Source organism: Neomonachus schauinslandi, chromosome 5 (assembly GCF_002201575.2).
Source record: "Neomonachus schauinslandi chromosome 5, ASM220157v2, whole genome shotgun sequence".
In the NCBI taxonomy this organism is placed as follows: Eukaryota; Metazoa; Chordata; class Mammalia; order Carnivora; family Phocidae; genus Neomonachus; species Neomonachus schauinslandi.
In genome coordinates this window covers 89,683,895-89,696,795 of record NC_058407.1, presented here as the reverse complement: position 1 = coordinate 89,696,795, position 12,901 = coordinate 89,683,895, and the positions used below count along the sequence as shown (strand labels likewise).

General features: G+C 36.4%; 1 protein-coding gene across 1 annotated transcript in view; it reads right to left on the bottom strand.

Annotated features, from left to right (window-relative positions):
* The window catches only part of RERG (RAS like estrogen regulated growth inhibitor), a 113,776-nt gene that overhangs the window by 55,825 nt on the left and 45,050 nt on the right, over nucleotides 1–12,901 (bottom strand). The window lies entirely within an intron of this gene.

Genomic DNA, 12,901 nt, shown 5'->3' with positions numbered 1-12,901 from the left:
TTTTGTTGTCTGGAGGGAGGTAAGAGTTACCATGCCCCAGTTGCCTCCATTTGCAACAGGAAGTGACTGGAGAGGCTTTAAATGACAGCCCTACCCAGATGTGCTGGGAAGCCTTTCAGGAGCAGGATGTTTTTCTTAAATTGAGACCGTGGTGCCCTGGAGTTGGTTTAAGGGAGATCCAAGAAATTAAAAAAAAATAAAAACGATAATGGTGCCACTTTCAGCAAAGTACACTGTTAGATTCTCTGAAAGTCAGCTCTGCTTTCAGGCCTCACCTAACCGCCTCACTCTAACCCCCCAGAAGTAAGCCATCATTTGCTAATCTTGGAGCTTTAGCCTCTCCATCCCTCCCTCTCATTCTTTTAGAGATAGCAGGACAAAAACAGGGAAGTGCTTGGATCACAGTCTGCTCCAGGACTATAATAAACTCCCCTGATCACCTCCTAGGTGTAGGTCATGAGTTCCAGGAGAATTGGGATAGGTAGAATATGTTGGTGGTGTATAATCATTACCACTACTAGAGAGAATTCAAGATGTTCATTTCTGTATGCACAGGCTGAAGGACTTAGCTCCATGAGAACCCATCATTTCTGATTTGAGCAAGAATCCCAAAGATATTTCTATTGTTACTGACCCCTCAAAAGCATGAGGGATTGCGTGGCTGCCTGCCTGGGCAATGGTGTGTAATAGGGCAATGAAGGGAAGTGGCTGCCAAGGGCAGAAGAGCAAGGAGGCACAGCTAGTGATCCCAAGGTTTCTTATAGCCTAAAAAAATATCGAAAAGGAATATCTACTCTCATGGGCTTGCAAGGAGAATTTTTACAAATAAAACATCATATTTGTACAATTCATCCAGATTCCTGGACCCCAACTGCAGAGTTTCCAATGTGGTAGGTCTGGGATGGAGCCTGAGAATTTGCATTCCCAAGGTAATGCTGATGCTCATGGTCTGAGGACCACACATTGAGAATCACGTTCTGGAGAAGCCAACATACTGTGCTGGTATCTAAAATAACCCTTTAAATGTGCCTCAGAAACAAGCAGTCTTGTGAGTTGGTTGTGATGGAAGCTGGAATAGAATAAGGTGGTTTTAAAAATGGGTATGAATTTTAAAAATAGGTAATCTTGTTAGATATGTTATATCTAATTAGATATTCTTTTTCATGTAGACTTCTCTTTTTAACATTTTTATAAAGATACGAAATCATCAGGTATCTTTTTTGCTTGTTTGTTTAATCTTTTTCCCCCCTCTGGCTAGAAAAGTGAATAAAGTTTTAATTTGTTCTCTGCCCAAATAAAGGCAAAAGACTTTCAGATTGGCGACAGGGATTTATAATCCGTCCTTGAAAGTTGAATAATAATTAGAAATTTTGACTTGAGAGAAGGTAAGGTCAATTTTAGACCCCAGTTTTTTCCTTCATTATACCTGCAAGTTTGGCTTTTGATTGCTTCTCTACAAATAAACCAATTAAACTTTTAGCCTTTTGTTATCACACTCAGAGTTCCGAGGCTCCACTTTAATAGAGCATTCCATCATAACAAACTTCTTGAGAAGTATGTGCTGTTTTCAGGTTCATTACGAATGATGGGAATGTGTCCTCTGCAGCTTCACTCATGCATTACAAACCTTAAGTGAAGTGTGAGCACAGTCCAGGCTCCACCCTGGCTCATCCGCTCCCCTTGTTAGCTCTGGAGCAACCCCACAGTGAGAGCGTCCTGTTCTGAGTCTGAAAACTGAGCCTCCATCCAGCTTTAATGCTCACTGGTTCCAGAACCTGGAGGAAGCCCTTGACTCCCCACACCTTTTCAATTGTAAAATGGGGCCAATATGCGCCTAGACTACTTCAAAGGGTTAGTGTGAGGATCAAGTAAAAATTTAAATAACATGAGTGAGGGTGCTTTGGAAAATCGGCAAGGTTTCCTTTTTCTTGGTGTCAAGTTACAGGCACAGTGTATTCTCAGTGATGGATTGTGAGTTCACCCTGGTGCGTGTTCCCAGCCTGCGTTCCAGCTCCTAGTGCTGCTGGATCCTACTTATAGACTGACCAGACAGGTGATGGTTCCACGCCACTCACCACCACCACAATGCTAACATTTATCCTCTGCGGAATAGGTAATAAAGTCACTTCTAAATACATGATTTCCGCTAACCTTTAAAACCCTGCACGGTTAACGTTTTCTCCCCAATTTACAGATGAAGGAGCAAAGATGCAGATTATCAGTTTTCCCAAGTACAGAGGCAGAACCCAGCCCTCTCAAAAAGTTCAAGGTCTTCCTATCTCTAAGATGGTTCTCTTCTGGCAAACCAGATTTAAATAAATAAAAAGATAGATATGTAGGTAATATGTAGCAGATAGATAATAGATGAATGGATGATGGATGGACAAACAGCTAACTAGAGAGTGTGTTCTGCTGATACACTAAAGCTTTCTTCTTTGTATGATAATATCGTTTTAATGACTTTGGGGAGGGTTGATTTAATTTACAGCAAAGGGATCCCAAGGCAGGAAAATAAAACAAGAGAATAGGAGTTCTGGCTTGCCCGTGGAATGAGCCATAAACCTAAACTTAAACCTGTAAGGTTTATTTTTTATTATTTTTTAAAGATTTTATTTATTAATCTGACAGAGAGACAGAGAGAGAGCACAAGTAGGCAGAGCGGCAGGCAAAGGGAGAGGGAGAAACAGGCTCCCCGCCGAGCAGGGAGTCCGATGCAGGGCTCGATCCAAGGACCCTGAGATCATGACCTGAGCTGAAGGCAGATGCTTAACTGACTGAGCCACCCAGGGGTCCCAAACCTGTTAGGTTTAAAATGGTGAGTTTTAAATGGTTTCAGCTCATGATGGGTTCTCTCTCTTTTTTTTAAGATTTTATTTATTTATTTGACAGAGAGAGAGAGACACCGAGAGCAGGAACACAAGCAGGGGGAGTGGGAGAGGGAGAAGCAGGCTTCCTGCGGAGCAGGGAGCCCCACACAGGGCTTGATCCCAGGACTCCGGGATCATAACCTGACCCGAAGGCAGACGCTGAATGACTGAGCCACTTAGGTGCCCCTCATGATGGGTTCTCTAAGAGATAACCCATAAAGACATCTGTAGCATTCCTTCTAGATAGAAAGGGCTCCCTCTCAAATGTGTACAGAATCTTATTTTTATGTGTTCCTAGCCAGGCATTCATGTGACACCAATTCCTGGAATATATTAAACTTCCCCTTTTAATAATTTACCAACACTTCTTATGTAGAGCAGGAGGTGGGAACTTTAACAGAAGCCAGACACAACATGAACAACAAAACAAGGAGAGCACACATCAACACATCATCCACTTAAAGTGGATGTGTTGTTGTGTGCTCTCCTTGTTTTGTTGTTGTGTGTATTTGTGCATGCTGTGTGTATTAGGGATCTACAATGAAGGAATTCTGGGGAAACCAGATATTAAGACCCAGCTTGCAAAGTGTTTTGTATTGTTAATTATTGTAAAACCCACCAAATTTAAAGTAGGTGAGATATGCATGCACAGAATTGGTGCTCACAATTGAATTCAACTACTCTAATAATTGTAAGACTTAGGACCACTTCAACGTAAAGATAAATTTTATTTAAATAAACTCAGTGAGGGACGCCTGGGTGGCTCAGTCGGTTAAGCGGCTGCCTTCGGCTCAGGTCATGATCCCAGGGTCCTGGGATTGAGTCCCACATCGGGCTCCTTGCTCGGTGGGGAGCCTGCTTCTCCCTCTGCCTGCCTCTCCCCCTGCTTGTGTTCTGTCTCTCTGACAAATAAATAAATAAAATCTTTAAAAAAAAAAAAATAAATAAATAAACTCAGTGCTCCAAATTATTTTAAAATAAATATTAAAAGAGGGAGCCCTAATGTAAATGATGGACTTGGATGACAATGCTTTGTTACTGTGGGTTCATTCACAGTAACAAATGTACCACTCTGGTGTGGGATATTGATAGGGATGAATTTGTACGGGAACTCTGTGCATTCAATTCAACTTAGCTGTGAACTTAATACTACTCTAAAAAAGAAGGTGTACTTTAAAAACAAACATTCATAATTTTTTTAAAGGCACACTTTCTGGAGTTGCAGTCTTCAGGCTCTTTGCTACTAAGTGCTTCTTACAAACATCCAGGGGCCAGTGGCTTCTAATCTCTGAGTACAATATCCTGGTCTGGAGGCTAGACTCTAGTTTAACTTCCAGTCATAGACCTTTGCTCTGAATGACCATATTTTGTAGAACATACAATGGGCAGCCACATTATAAGGAAACCTGTGGAATTCTCCAGTGTTAAGACACTCTGGATCTAAATGACATTCCCAGCTCTCACTGAAGATACCCGTTTTCCCATCCCAAGTAGCCTCTTAGCTACTTTAGCTCCTTAAAGAGAAAATGACCCTAAACAACCACTTTTTAAAAATCTAAATCACTTCCCTAACAACCAGGGGAAGTAGAAATTACCTTTCTCTTTTACTATCTGACTGTGTACATAAAGTTTTGCAGTGTGATGCTACTGTCTTGCTTTGGGATGTGTGCATCCACCTAGTTAGGAGGCTATAATCAGAGCTGGTGACTGGAGCTGGTGTTTGACCTTGCCACGTATGTTTGAATTGATTAACCCCACTAATTTCTACTCTACCTCGTGACCTTCTGATTTCTCCCTACATGTCAAGACCTTGAGTTTACAGTACATATGATACACAGTAGACATTGAACAAATATTTTAAAGATTGGTGGAATAAATGAATGAATGAATGAATGCCAGGTGAGTTCAGACACCAAATAATTTGAACGATTTACAGAGTTTTATGTAAGAGCTGCAGATAAGGCTGGCCTGTGGACTGCAATTAAACTGTGGGAGATCCTGAGGGGTTGGCAGAGAAGGCTGGAAGAGAAGAGCCACTAAAGGTTTCTGAGTGGGGCAAGAACACAATCAAACTCACTTTAGTAAGAATGTGATCAGGAGTACTGAGTCAAAGTAAATAATGGAATACCTACAAGACAATTATTCTTTCTTTTATTTTATATCAATACTAAATTATTTTGAAATGTGTTTTAGGTTAACGGGAAAAGGTTTTGAAATTTCAATAAAATTAAATTATTCAGTTTCTTTGAGTTCATACAAAAGAGTATTTTGTAAGTGACGTATTTCCACAGAAAAAAAAAATTAACACACTCTAAGAGTGCAACCTACCTAAAATAATAGGGGTTATTCGTTAAACATCCTAGTAATAAAAATTATCTAACAATTAATAGAATTATGATATGTAGTCCTCTAATTTTCATGAAATAAGGTATTTTAACATGTATTAGACCTATTACTTTTTGTTTATTCTTTTTAAGCTATGTAATAGCTTTTTTTAAAAATGGGTTTATTAAAAAGATATAACTGACATAAAATAACATTCACCAATTTAACAGGTACAATTTGATGTTTTTAGTGTGTTCAGAGTTGTACAACCATCAACACAACCTAATTTTAGAATATTTTAATCACCCAAAAGAAACCCCAGACCCATTGGCAGTCACTCTCCATCCCAGCCCTAGGCAACCATTCATTAATCTTTCTATATCTATATATTCACCTATTGTGGAAATTTCACATAAATGGTATCATGTAATATGTGATTCTTGTGATTGGCTTTTTTTCAATTAACATGATGTTTTCAAAGTTTATCCACGTTATAGCATGTATGACTACTCATTCCTTTTTATTACTGAAAATATTCCATTATGTGAATATACCATTTTTTTATCCATTCATTGGTTTATGAACATTTGGGTTGTTTTCATTTGGGGGGGGCTATTGTAAATAATGCTGTTATAAACACTAGTGTACAAGATTTTGTGTAGACATATCTTTTCTTTCTATTGGGTATATATCTACAAGGAGAATTGCTTGGTCATAGAGTAACTCTATGTTTAACATTTTGAGGAGCTGCCAACTTTTTTTCCCAAAATGGCTACACCAGCTTACATTCCTACCAGCTTTTTTTGAGAGTCCCAATTTGTCCACATCCTTGCCAACATTCATCACTGTTGGTGTTTTTGATTATAGCCATCCCAAGGGTGAAAAATAATATCTCATTGTGGTTTTCATGTACATTTTCCTAATGACTAATGATGTTGAGCATCTCTTCATGTGCTTATTATTACATATCTTCTATGGAGATATGTCTATTCAAATCTTTTGTCCACTTTAAAAACTGATTTATAATTGACAGAAAATATTATATTATTTTCAGGTGTACAAATAGTGATTGTATATTTTTATGTTATGAAATGATCACCTTGATAGGCCTAGTTACCATCTGTCATTACACAAAGTTATTACAATATTATTGACTATATTCCCTATGCTGTATATTACATCCCTATGACTTAGTTATTTCATAACTGGAAGATTCTAACTCTTAACCCCTTTCACCTATTTTACCTATCCCCTCATGACCCTCCCCTCTGGCAACCATCAATTTATTCTATCTATGACTCTGTTTCTGTTTTGTTGTGTTTGTTTGTTTGTTTTCTATTTTAGATTTCACATATTAATGAAATCATATGGTATTTATCTTCCTCTGTCTGACTTATTTCACTTAGCATAATACCCTCCAGGTCCATACATGTTGTTGCAAGTGGCAAGATCTCATTATTTTTTATGGATGAGTAATATTCCATCAAATGTATATGTGGTGTGTGTGTATATATATATATATATATTTCTATTTCTATTCCTTCTATATATACCACATCTTCAGTATCCATTCATCAATCCATGGACACTTAAGTTGCTTCCATATCTTAGCTATCATAAATAATGCTGCAATGAACACAGGGGTGTGTATATCTTTTTGAATTAGTGTTTTCATTTTCTTTAGATAAATACCCAAAAGTAGAATTGCTTGTAGTTCTATTTTTAATTTCTCAAGGAACCTCCATACTGTTTTCTATAGTGGCTGCACCAATTTACATTGCTACCAACAGTGCACAAGTATTTCCTTTTCTCTACTTTTTAAAATTGAATTATTCGTATTATTTATTATTTACCATAAAATTTCTTCATAAATTCTGGATACAAGTCCCTTATCAGATATTTGATTTGAGTGTACTTTCTCCCACTCTGAGTTGTTCTTTCACTTTCTTGATAATGTCCTTTGAGGCACAGAATGTTTTTAATTTTGATGAAGCCCAATTTATTTATTTTTTTCTTTTGTCTTATGTTTTCATGTCATATCTAAGAAACTATTTCTTAATCCAAATTCACAAATACCTACTCCTACTTCTTCCTCTAAGAGTTTATAGTTTTAGCTTTTATATTTAGATCTATAATCTGAGTTAGATTTTATATATGGTGTGAGGTACAAGTCCCACTTCATCCTTTTACATGTGGATATTCAGTTGTCCCAGAGCCATTTGTTGGAATAGCTATTCATTCTTCATTGAATTGTCTTGGTACCTCTGTAAAAATCATTTAGTTATAAATATAGGTTTATTTTTGGGCTGTCAATTCTATTCTATTGATTTAAATGTCTATCCTTACAGCAATAGCACACTGTTTTGATTATTGTAGGTTGTAGTAAGTTTTGAAATTTGTCTTCCTTCTATGGGTCTCCAACTCTGGTCTTCTTTAAGATTCTTTGGCTATTCTGGATCCACTGCATTTCCATATAAGTTTAGAATCAACTTATGAATGTCAGCAAAAATGTCAGATGAAATTTTAATGGGGATTGCACTGAATCTGTAGGACAATTTGTTAAGTACAGCCATCAGAGATTTCATTAAATGTCTTGAAAAACTAGCAATAGTAATTCTTCCAATACACGGACATGAGTTGTCTGTCTTTTCACTTACTTCAGTGTTCTTTCATTTCTATCAGCAATGTTTTGCAGTTTTCAGTGTACAAGTGTGGCACTTGTTTTGTGAAATTTGTACCTAAGCATGTTATTCTTTTTATGCTATTGTAAATGGAATTGTTTTCTTTGTTTAATTTTAGAATTGTTAGTGTATAAAAATATAATAGATTTTTCTAAACTGACTTTGTATCCTTAAACCTTGATGGACTTGTTTATTATTTCTAATGGGTATTTTTGTGAATTCCTTAGGATTTTCCATATACATGATCAGGCCATCTGCCAATAAAGATTGTTTTATTTCTTCCTTTCTAATCTGGATACCTTTTATTTAAAAAAAATACTTTTTTTTTTTTAAGATTTTATTTATTTGACAGAGAGAGACACAGCGAGAGAGGGAACACAAGCAGAGGGAGGGGAGAGGGAGAAGCAGGCTTCCCGCAGAGCAGGGAGCCCGATGCGGGGCTCGATCCCAGGATCCTGGGATCATGACCTGAGCTGAAGGCAGACACTTAACAACTGAGCCACCCAGGTGCCCCTAAAAATAATACTTTTATACCACCTTTCGTATTTACCTATGCAATTACCTTTATTGATTTTCTTTAATTCCCTCATGCAAAGTCAAGTACTCCCTTGCATCTTTTCAATTCTGCCTGCAGGATTTCCTTTACTGTGTTTTGTAACACATATATGTTGGAGACAAATTCTTTCATTTTTTGTTTTTTGAGGAGTTTCTGTTTCAATTTCCCCATTTTTGAAGCATAGTTTTGCTGGATATTGAATTCTTAGTTGACAGTCTTTCAAGCACTTTGGACATGCCTTTCTACTGCCTTCTGGTCTCTATGGTTTCTGAGGAGAAGTCAGTTGTCATTCTTACTGAGGAGTCATTATATATGATGGATGGCTTTTTCCCTTGAACATTTCAAGATTCTCTTTTTCTCTTTTGAAAGTTTGACTATGATAATGTATAGGTGTGGATCTTCTTGTGTTTATCCTACTAGAGTTTTTGAGCTTTGGGGGATATGTGGATTAATAGGTCTTTTAAAATCAAATTTTGGGAATTTTTGGTCATTATTTCTTTAAATAATCTTCTTGATTCTTTCTTCTACTCTGGGATTCCCATGATACATACATTGATATTCGTAATGGTTCCCAGAGGTCTATGAAGCTGTTACATTTTCTTCTTTCTTTTTCCTCTCTGTTCTTCATACTGGATGATCTCAATTGACCTGTATTCAAGTTCACCAATTATTTTTTTTTGCCAGCTAAAATCTGTTGTTGGGCCCTTCTAGTAAATTTTTCATTTTAGTTCTTGTAACTTCAAAACCAGAATTTCTACTTGGTTCTTTACTTATAATTCATATCTCTTTATTGATATTCTCTATTTGGTAACTTTCATTGTCATACTTTCCTTTAATTCTTTTGGAATATTTTCCTTTAGTTCTTTGAACATATTTTTTAAAACTAACTTAGAGTCTTTGTCTAGTAAGTCTAAGATTTGGGATCCCTCAGGGATAGTTTCTATTAACTGCTTCTTTTCCTGTGTATGAATGATACTTTATTATTCTTTTGTGTGTCTCATAATTTTTTCTTAAAAATTGGACATTCTAAGTAACATAATGTGAAAACTTTGGCAATTAGACCATCCCCTCCCAACCAAGTTCTTATTGTTATTATTTTCTTCTTACTATTGTGGTGCTGTATGTTTTGTAACTTTCCTAGACCAATCCTATAAAGTTTGTATTCTCTGTAGTGTGTAACTGCCAAAGTCTCTGTTTGGTTACCTTATTAATCAGCCAATGATTGGTCAGAGATTTCATTAAATGTCTTGAAAAACTAAGTCTTCCAACCTTTGCTGTCAGGCTGTGTGTATGTTTTAGGGCATGATTTCAATGCTCAGGCAGTCAGTTTATAACTCTGCCTTAGACTTTATTTTCTGCTTCCACAGAGATTCAAGGTCAGCCAGAGGTGAGAGACTGGGAACTTCTCAGGTCTTTCCTGGGCATGCATATAGCTTTGTGCATGAGTACAGCCTTCTAGGTCCCCACGAATATGCTAGAGCTTTTCAAAACCCCCTGTGGACATCATATTTCCCTTATATACCTTTTAAGTTTCTGGCCAGGCTCTTATGTATCTGTGATGTTAAAGAATCACCACTGATGTTTTTTGACACATGCCCTAAAGATAGGCTTTTCCTCCAGCAGGTGTTCTGAGTCGGATCAAATAACACCACCACCTTGAATGGGCTTTTCCAGAGGCTGTGAGATAAGTCAAATAGTGACAATGTTCTGCAGATGGAACTTTTTGTGGAACTGCAAATCCAATCTGCCTGTCCCTCCAGTGACTGCAAGGCTGCCATTTTTTTCACAGCTATCATGGTTGTGAGGCTGCTGGTTTTCAAGGCTACTACAGAGCAGGGGAAAGAGGAAAGAGCAGTAACAGTAAATCAAGTTAAAATGTGACAAACCCTGTAGTTCTTAATGAGGTACAGCAGTTTTCCCTGAATAAACTCTTTTTAGATTGTTATAAACTGGTTAATTGCCAATGGTCTAAAAAGTTGATTTTGGTGATTCTGCCACTGTTTTCATTGTTTTTATGGAAGGGGAAATTTACAGAAGTCCTCATTGTGCCATTCCAGAAGTTTCCTACCATCATTTATTCTTAAAGGGGAAGGAAATTTGATTAAAACTTTTCATACATTATAAATGTTTCTTCACCTCCATTTTCATCAATTTTATTTAGGTGGCTGCATATTTAGCTCAAAATTCATGAGTTTATGACATGTGGCAAAACCCTAAATTTTTCTATTTCTTCTCAGCTCCTTCTTCATATACATAGTTCCTCATATTATATCAAAGATTCAATCTCCTAAGTGACCCTCCTTTCTCTTCCTTCTATTTTGGTTATGCCTTTATTACCATTAGTACCCAGAACAAAACATAACATTCCTTCACCAATCAGACCTTTGCAAAACATAGAAGGATTTTTCCATTTCCCCTGTTATATTATGTTATATATAATATATATATAAGTATATATATATAATATATTGTGTTTATATTGCTGTTGCTTATCAGTGTATACACCTGCTTGAGTATGAGAATCTACACAGATTCATATAAGCTTAAAGTAGGACTGGGTAATGAAAATTGTGAAATAGATGCTGATAGGTTAGTTTTTTTGTATTGGAGTTCAGAAACTTGGGTACATGGGAATTTGAAAATGGCTAGAAGACTAGTCTGCTGAAACACATTTTTCCAACTGCCTGCCATGATGCCTATAAATTTTTTAAGAAAAATGGAAAGAAAAAATTCCATCCATTTTAATGACTATAAGGATAATCATGAATTTAAAATACCAGAGCACACAAATTTTTCCTTGGTATTTTATTTTGTTATTCCATATATATGGAAATAATATATATATATATACACACTAAATAATGTATGGTTTCTTCTACTGGGAAATTCATTACCTTATAATACCTTTATAATGTTTGACCTTTCAGTAAAAGAACTCATTACAACTAGCTAACCACACACACTTAAAAAACAAGAATATAAAAAGGTAAACAGATTTATTTAGCCACTAAACCTTTATGACATCTTATTAAAATGTTATCATATGTATGAAAACCATTGATTTTATTGAAAATGTCCTTCCTAAATTTTTCTATATCTAAATTATACACAGGTATGCATAATCTTTTGTTTATTTCCAAATAACTTTAAGAATATATTTTGGCATAATAACTTCTAATTTCTTAAAAACTTTAAAACTCATGCAGAAAAGCTATCCCTCTATAATTTAGCAGACTTCTTTAGGAGTTTTTCCTGAAATTCATACCATTGCTTAATGGAACACTTCAAAATATATTTCTTTCTAATAAGTTTAATGGCCCCAAGTTTGAACATAAAAAGCAGCAAAAAAAAAAAAGCACCGTCTATTTTAGAATTGAAGACACCTAAGCTGTCAGCTTACAGGAACATTCATTATCAACCTTCTATCTTATAAAGACCTAGACTACACCTAAAAGTCTAGGGCAAAGACAAAAACATCTTTTGAAAGATGGAGCCTATAAAGGACACGAGGAATGAAGAAGCAAGAGACAAAATGAGAGACTAAAATTGTGATTTCTCTGATTCCACCTCTTTCATTTCAGGATGTATCATCTATTAAATTATTTTTGTTGCTTATAACCATGAAATTACAATTTACTACTTGTGCCATTAACTAGAAGCACAGAGCACATGGAACTAATGAAGTTGGAGGCATAGACTTAGACATTTAAATGTTACAGTCCGGGGCGCCTGGGTGGCTCAGTTGGTTAAGCGACTGCCTTCGGCTCAGGTCATGGTCCTGGAGTCCTGGGATCGAGTCCCACATCGGGCTCCCTGCTCGGCAGGGAGTCTGCTTCTCCCTCTGACCCTCTCCCCTCTCCTGCTCTCTGTCTCTCATTCTCTCTCTCTCAAATAAATAAAATCTTTAAAAATAAATAAATAAATAAATGTTACAGTCCCCAAATCTCTCCTTAGCTTTTCCCCCCAGATAGGTTGAGCCTCTCCCTGGATGAATAAAGGAACAGATTTCATACTTTTATTGCTGAAATGGAGCAGGAAAGAGGCAAAAAGAAGTGCTATCATGGAGGAATATTCTGCTATTCTCTCATTTTGGCTATGTATTAAGAAGAACATGACTCTATAATGAAATAACTTCAAGAGTATCTCCAAGCTGTCTAGAAATGACTAATTATTTTCTTGTTATTCATTTCAATCATTCTGACTGAAGCATGTTACCTTCCCACCCCCTCGAAATGACATCATTGGGATTTCTGAAGTATTTACTATTATATATTTCTCTGGGTCCCTAGCAAAAATACGAATACTGGGATGTTGGCCCTAATGAATGGGCTTCATCTAAATTCTGCAAAATTAAAGTATCAGGAGTAATCAACACACTAACAAGGAAGGCACACAGACAATATCCATCAGGCTTTTTTTTTTTTTTTTCATTTATTTCATAGAACGCTATTTTATCTGGGGAGAGAATATGC